At 38.7% G+C, this 8344-nt stretch overlaps 1 long non-coding RNA gene across 1 annotated transcript in view; it reads left to right on the top strand.

Annotated features, from left to right (window-relative positions):
• The window catches only part of LOC118766659, an 18334-nt gene extending 10906 nt beyond the window's left edge, over positions 1 to 7428 (top strand). The window contains exons 2-3 of the long non-coding RNA XR_005002584.1: positions 2484 to 2503; positions 7418 to 7428. This is a non-coding gene — a long non-coding RNA (uncharacterized LOC118766659). The remainder of the gene's footprint in view (positions 1 to 2483; positions 2504 to 7417) is intronic.
• Positions 7429 to 8344: the final 916 nt, after the last annotated feature.

The raw sequence follows: 8344 nt of genomic DNA, 5'->3' as shown, positions 1-8344 counted from the left end.
CTTCGAGATACATTGCTCCAAAACAGAATTATTATTATCAAAGCTTACTAGCATATCGTCCGTCTATACATTCTGAGTTCAAATTCCGCCAAGGTCAACTTTGCCTTTCATCCATTCTGGGTGGACAAAATAAGTACAAGTTACGCACTGGGGTTGTATTTGGCTGCTCCTCTCCTACAAAATTTCAAGCCTTGTGCCTATCGTAGAAAGGATTATTATTATTAAGGCAGCGAGCTGGCAGAAATGTTAGCACGCCGGGCGAAATGCTTCACAGCATTTCGTCAGTCTTTACGTTTTGAGTTCAAATTCCGCCGTGGTCGACTTTGCCTTTCATCCTTTCGGGGTCAATAAATTAGGTACCAGTTACGCAGTGGGGTCGATGTAATCGACTTAATCCCTTTGTCTGTCCTTCTTTGTCCCCTCTATGTTTAGCCCCTTGTGAGCAATAAAGAAATAAGAAACGTTAGCACGCCGGGCGAAATGCTTAGCGGTATTTCGTCTGCTGTTACGTTCTGATTTCAAATTCCGATGAGGTCGACTTTGCCTTTCATCCTTTCGGGCTCCATTAAATAAGTACCAGTTACGCACTGTGGTCGATATAATCGACTTAATCCGTTAGTCTGTCCTTGTTTGTTCTCTCTGTGTTTAGCCCCTTGTGGGTAGTAAAGAAATAGGTATTTCGTCTGCCGTTACGTTCTGAGTTCAAATTCCGTCGAGGTCGACTTTGCCTGTCATTCTTTCGAGGTCGATAAATTAAGTACCAGTTGAACACTGAGGTCGATGCAATCGACTCATCCCCTCCCCCAAAATGGCTGCTTTTGTGGAAAAACTTTAAACCATTATTATCATTATTATTGCGAGCAAGAAAATATATAAAAAAAAAAAATCAAAACTAAAATAACAGGTAAGGAAAACAAACAAACGAACAAGCTAAAGTAGCAACAGGTAAACACGGTAACTAGGTATATTAATGACTGCGATTATCAGATGTACGAAAACCACTCCTGCGAATTAATAATACTCGATAAAATAATAAAAGAAAAACAGTGAAAGGAGGTCAATAATTATCTATATCTGCTTCTAGAATGAAGAAAATCAAATAAACCCTCACCTATATAAAAACAAAGACCAGCAATAAATACCTGAGATGTATTAACAGCTACATGTTGAAAAACCTTGATAATGGAGACACTTTGCAGTAGGAATTATATCTTGTTTTTGTCGTTACTATTGTCATTTAGATCCGTATTTGTCCTGTTGGTCTTTGTTTAAAAGCATTCCATCCACGCCCATCCGTCTTTTACAGGATTATCTAGCACATTGCATGACGTGTCATTCTTTGTTCGAGACTGTAAAGGGTTTGGTGTGTGTGTGAAAGATTAGGCTGCCATTTCTAGCAGATCAAATTGAGTACCCATATAGACGCACCATAAATTTACAGTATTGTGGAAAGCGGTGAGCTGGCAGAATTGTTAGCACCCTGGGTAAAATTCTTTTCTACTCTAGGCACAAGACCCGAAATTTTTGGGAAGGGGGCCAGTCGATTACATCGACCCTCAGTACTCAACTGGTACTTAATTTATCGACACCGAAAGGAAGAAAGGCAAAGTCGACCTCGGTGGAATTTGAACTCACAACGTAGCGGCAGACGAAATACCGCTAAGCATTTCGCCCGGCATGCTAACGTTTCTTTTTTCTTTACTGCCCACAAGGGGCTACACACAGAGGGGACAAACAAGGACAGACAAAGGGATTAAGTCGATTATATCGACCCCAGTGTGCAACTGGTACTTTTTTAATCGACCCCAAAATGATGAAAGGCAAAGTCGACGTCGGCGGAATTTGAACTCAGAACGTAAAGACAGACGAAATACCTATTTCTTCACTACCCACAAGGGGCTAAACACATAGGGGACAAACAAGGACAGACAAACGGATTAAGTCGATTATAGTGCGTAACTGGTACTTAATCTACGACCCCGAAAGAATGAAAGGCAAAGTCGACCTCGGCGGAATTTGAACTCAGAACGTAATAGCAGACGAAATACGGCTACACATTTCGCCCGGCGTGCTAACGTTCCTGCCAGCTCGCCGCCTTACAGCGGGTAAATTACTGCATAGCATTTTGTCCGTCTTTACGTTCTGAGTTCAAATTCTGCTGAGGTCGACTTTGCCTTGCATTCTTGTAGAGTCGATAGAATAAGTTCCAGTTGAAGCCCTGATACTCATTTTATCTGTGGTCTATATAAACGACTTACTCCAGGTAGGAAGATGTCTGATACGATGTAGTTTAAGAAAGAGAGCTGAAGTGAAGATTAGCTGACTACAAGAAGAATCGTTAGAGAAGAGTATCGAGCAAGAAGCCTTGTATTTGTTCCCACAGTCTGTAGTCCGAGTTCAAATCTCGCAGCTTGGATGTTTATTTTACTATATATATATATATATATATATATATATATATATATATCTATATATATATATAGATATATATATATATATGTGTGTGTGTGTGTGTGTGTTTGTATATTGGCTCAGTGTTAAAACGTCGGGTTCACAATCATGAGGTGGTGAGTTCGATTCCTATACTGGGCTATGTGATGTGTTCTTGAGCAAGACACTTTATTTCAGGTTGGTCCAGTTCACTCAGCTGTAGAAATGAGTTGCGACGTCACTGGTGCCGAACTGTATCGGCCTTTGCCTTTCCCTCATATAACATTCGTGGCACAAAAATCGCAAATTTCATTTAATTTGCTTTGCTGGGGCAACTGTTTTATCGAAAGCGTATCTTGTGCATTGCTCGAAAAACGAGAGTAGAAAAAAAAATAACAGCCAACAACTGATGAAGGGTCGTTCTTTATATTGGCTGTCTTGTTTTCTATTTGTGTCTTTCGTTGCTCAAAATAAAAGTTCATATTCCATGTACTCGTACTTCGTATTTTTTGTTGTACACTTCCGTGACGTTCTGTGCCCACATATGCATATATATAAATGATGGCGGTGGTGTCAGTGATAGTGAGAGTTCGGCTTAAGTGGTGGGAGGGTCGATGATAGCGGTGGTGGTATCATCGTGGTGGAGGTGGTGGTGATACCACTTCCTCAAATTGTGAGTATATATGTGTGTGTGTGAACACACGCGCACACATGCATAAATACATAGTCATATAGAAGAACAGACAAATAAATAGATAGACAGGCAGACAGACAGAGAGATGGATAGACAAATAGATGGTTAGACTGAGAGATAGATAGTGTACTTCAGTTTTAAGTTTCTCAACTTTTCAGGCGAGTGGTAACTCCCACTTTTTCACGTTCTCTTTCTATTCATTAGCCTCACTCATCTTCCACTCTTTTAATGGCTTCTACCTTAATATATATACACTCTTGCATACACACTTACATGCATGCATACACACACACACACATATATATATATATATATATATATATATATATATATATCCATATCCGAACACACGTATGTACATACACGAACTCAAAATGCATTACGTATGCATGTAAATTAACCATAGAATCGTATGTATATACACACATATACACATAATAATATATACATACATATACACAAGTACGTATATATATATATATGTAATATGCACATACATAATACATACATACATACATGAGCACGATGCGCTGTCCTTTCATTTATTTATTTTTTCATTATATACTTTTGTTCTTTTTGTTCTCCTATTTCTGATCCTCTTACCCCGTGTCTGTTTGTCCGTCTCTCTCTCTCTCTCTCTCTCTCTCTCTCTCTTCAAAGAGGCTCTATCTCTACCCGTACCTGGGGTATATTTTTTTATGGCCTATTATCTACTTACTACCATCTGTCTGTTTATTGTGACCACGACACTACCAAAATGTCACGTTAACAAAACAAATGCCCACACCACCATCACCGTCACTACCATCACGACGACGACGGCGACGATGACGACCACCACTACCACCACCACCAATGCCATCACCAATTCTATCACCATCGTCACCACCACCTCCACTACCACGATACCATTACTCCTATCATCGACCCTCCCACTACTATAACAGCCCCCACTATCACCGACATCACCTCCATCATTTAACACCACCACCAACAACGCTATTGTACACAGCGATTCCACACCATCGCCACTGCCATCATCACCAACCACTGCGTCTGCCGCCGCACCATTACCTGCACCGCTACCACCTACATCACTACAACAATTACCCCTTAACAACACAACCACCCATCATCATCATGATCATCATCATCATCATAATCATCACCGTCAACACCACCAACGTTCCACAGCACAACCATCACTACTTTAACCATCTTATGGCTACTAGAGTAAAGACAAGAACACTATAGTAACTGAGAATCAGGGGCTTTCATCTCACTAGAAACAGCAGCCAAGTTCTTTTCAAACCACGCTCTGCTCTTATGAAATAGGAAGGTCTCTCATTGAGCAATTTACGCCTCTTGATCTCTAATAAAAGACAGTATGGTCATCAGAAATGGATTAACCATTAAGCAAAATATGCACAAGCTTAAGACATCAAGTGAAAGAGGGAGCACTACAGAAATGGTAAATGTTTTGCTGCACAAAAGAAATCATTTTAAACTAATTTTTCAGATATGTCTTACAAATTCCTATTTTGTTGTCGGAGATTTCAACTCGAAAGTACAAGAGACTCGGAACAAATACAATGCCAATAAATTGAGAGTGATGGGAAGAGTATTATCGACTCTTTTTTCCCACTTTTCGTGTCACTCCCAAACTGATATTATTAACAAGAAAATTATAAAATAATTTTCTGCAAGTTTTATTAAATTCATCAATTCTATAAAAGTAGGACACCAATGTTGTAAGTTCGAATCCAGTTGGCATTATTTTTAACTCTTCAACTCTTCCATCATTGCACCGCTGTCACTAGTGTTGTAGTGAATTCCCTTCAATCAACCATATGCCCTTATTTACCTATAAAAAAGTTGTACAAAAGTAGCATTATCAGGATTTCTGGTTGGAAACCCCAGGTTTCCTGCACTTAAAGAGCCTGGTTAAGAGTCTATACGGTTATGTGACACACCCGTATACCTCGAAACTGTTGTCATCAACCAGCATTTTGCAAAGAGTGTTTAAAGACTCAGGGATTCATAAAACCGACCTGATCATTTGTAAACCAATTTAAGTTAGATTTTGTTCAAATTATCTTAATTTATGCCCATCTAAACGGACTTTAATCTGACCTGGAAATCCAACAAAGTCTTAAGTTTAGTCGATGCTTACAGCAGACTGAACTCTTACTAATAGCTGACAAAAACTACCATTATCGCGCTACAAATAGTTTCTTTTTTTTCCCAACCCTAAATCCTCTGTGGCTGGCTTTTAAACTTCAATGGCTTCCGAAGCTTATAGGTTTAAATATTATGCCGAAGATAGTATGCAATCTGAGCCAGATTTTCTGTGAGCTTCGTTTTATACTCACCTGGTATACTTACCAAGTGTTATATTGATCTGATGTCAGCTGACCTGATAAATCTTCACCAATCGAGATCAGATCGAGACTACACTACATCTGTTGAGATCAGGTCAGATTAGATCCGTGCTGGTGCCTCGATAGAAGTGAGAAATTGCCGGCCTTTTATAACCAAAAATACCACGAGTGGGTGGACTTAAATTTACGTCATTTATGGAATATCTCAAAATTTTTCGATTAAAGATAGAATACAAGGCAATAATATTTACTTTAAAGCCTTCTATTTCGTTCGATTTGTCTTAATACAGAAATAAATATAATTGCGATAACGTGACAATAGAATACTGTTTTTCCTCAAAATGTTGGAGTATTGAAATGGCAATTTGTAACATTCATATCATTGTTTTTCAAGAGTATTAGAAAATGAGAAAATTGAAATATTTCCAAAATTGTATTTTTTTTTTACTAAGGATTATGTCACTTAATTTTTTTTTATTTCTTTAAGGCAATATATTATTTAGTTTACAGAATAATGCCATGTATATTACTGGTACTTGTTTTATAAACTGCGAAGCAATAGTAATTCAAATCGATATCAGCTTGATTCGAAGTGTAGTATCGATTGAAGAAAAAATATGAAACATCTCTTTTGTAACTTTCTCCTGAGGAATGTGAAACGCATTCAGCTGAGATTTGAAACCAGTCATCGAACCAGCTTATCTCTTGCTGTTCTTTGTTCACTTTTATATATATTCTAAGACTATCTTATCCAGTCAACAACAACAGTAATAATTCCTTGCCACAGTGGCCTGTACTTTTAATATACAACATGTTAAAGAAGAAGTCTCAAGACGTTTAGCGATATACATATGTGAATATCTGTATGTATGTCTCTTCTGTTTTTAATCATTTAAATTCTTCCTCTGAAGGAGTTGGTTTCTAACAAAGATACAAAGCTTCGTCTTTGGAATGTAGATAACGAAAACAACGTCACATTTTAAACCTGAGAAAAGTCTTACATACTTTCATTGTTCCGCTTACAGATCGTATTTGTAATATGCGATTCAGTTGATTGATTTCCTATTCTGAAAATCCAGGGTTATCCAGACTGACTGATAGGCATTTACATTTACTTACAAAACCAAATGCTCCAATTATTATTGGCATGAATGTAAATTTGTAATATACTAGCTGGAGGTTTTGGAGCAGTTGTCCATAATTAATTTGTTCCTCTTTAATTTTCAAAGACATATTCACATCAGCAGGATAGCTGACCTCAATGACGGTACATACTTTTCTTGACCGATGTTTCAATGGGAATGTTACACCAGCATTCTTTGTGATAATATACATATAAGTATTCAATAACCGCTGGATTTTCTATATCTATTTCAGGACAGTATGTATGCAAATACATATAATACATACATACATACACGAAAGAGGAAAAGGAAAAAGAAGCACATAGTCCGGAGAAAAGCACGGGTATCATTACATAGCCAAAAAAATAACTGATCGGAAGCAGGCGAGAGTTAGAGAAAACGAGGTGAACAGTAGTTTCTGTAAGGTAATGAACATTTGTAAAAAAAATACACTTTTTTTCTCAAAGTAAAAATTGCAGCAAATATTACTCATGTGCCCCGGCCACCCATACAGTAGAATTTTTTTTCTTATACTTGTTTCAGCTATTTGACTGCGGCTATGCTGGAACACCGCCTTTGACTGGAGCACCGCCTGTCTTCATCTTTTTACATTGAAATGTCTTTGATTAGCTCCAAAAAATCAGTTCTTACGTAAAACATCTGCTTCTGTACTTAGTAGGGATGAGGCATCCCGAACATCATTTTAGCAAGTCTATAGTGATTTCTTTTGTGCCATAGACCATTTACTAGTTCTGTGGTGCCCTTTCCTCCTTGATGCCCTAAACAAGTGCTTATTCTGCTTAATTGTTAACCCAGCCCTGGCCCTAGCATGCCCGCAGTCCAGTGGCTGAAACAAATAAAAGATAAAAGATAAAATTCTCAGACAGACGAAAGCAGGCTTTGGAGCGAGAAGGGAGTCACGGGTCACTGAAAAGGTTGCGAAGAGCAACGAAGTAACTTCGACGGACAAACAAATAAAAGATAACGAAAGACTTAATACGCTGCCTTGTTTAACACCAGCAGTAACACTTTAGTTATAGACTGCTTTTACTGGCGATCATTTTATTGCAAGCATTCAGACCGGCTCTTCTGATCTCCCTCCTAATGATAATTTGCTTCTTTCCCTGCCAACCAATGCCTGTAGCACCCCTGCTCTTCTTTTCTAAGGAGGGCAAGGTTGCTAATCTCCCTTCTTTAGTAAAAGTCATTAACAAATAACATGAAGGACATCAAAAGTGCTGTGCTATAGATAGCCACGGAGACAACGACCGAAAACACGACTACCTGTATCACAAAGACGACGACGACGGATACCGACGGCGACAACAACGATGACCTCCTTCCCCAAGCAACAGCCACAACAGCACAACCACCACTATCACCATAGCACCACCACTACCACAACCGTCACCACAACCACCACGATCATCACTATCACTTCCTCACAAATCAATGACATTTGACAACAATGCCCTTTCTTCAGCACTCACGAGTTGCCAACTTCATACATAATTGAAATTTTATGCGAGGGAACCTGTTGTGGTTGCTCTACGCACTAGAAATGGCAGCCAAATCTCTCTCAAATTATCTGCTACTTGTCACAAAGCAGGAGTAAAACGTTGTAGGATATTGTTATCTTAGATTTGTAACAGTATCAGCTGAAATCGCTTTGATCAAAGGTAGTGGCGGCTCGTAGATAAGATTAGTTATGGTGC

This window comes from Octopus sinensis, linkage group LG17 (assembly GCF_006345805.1).
Source record: "Octopus sinensis linkage group LG17, ASM634580v1, whole genome shotgun sequence".
NCBI lineage: Eukaryota > Metazoa > Mollusca > Cephalopoda > Octopoda > Octopodidae > Octopus > Octopus sinensis.
The sequence above is the reverse complement of the archived record's forward strand: the minus strand, read 5'-3'. Positions and strand labels throughout refer to the sequence as shown.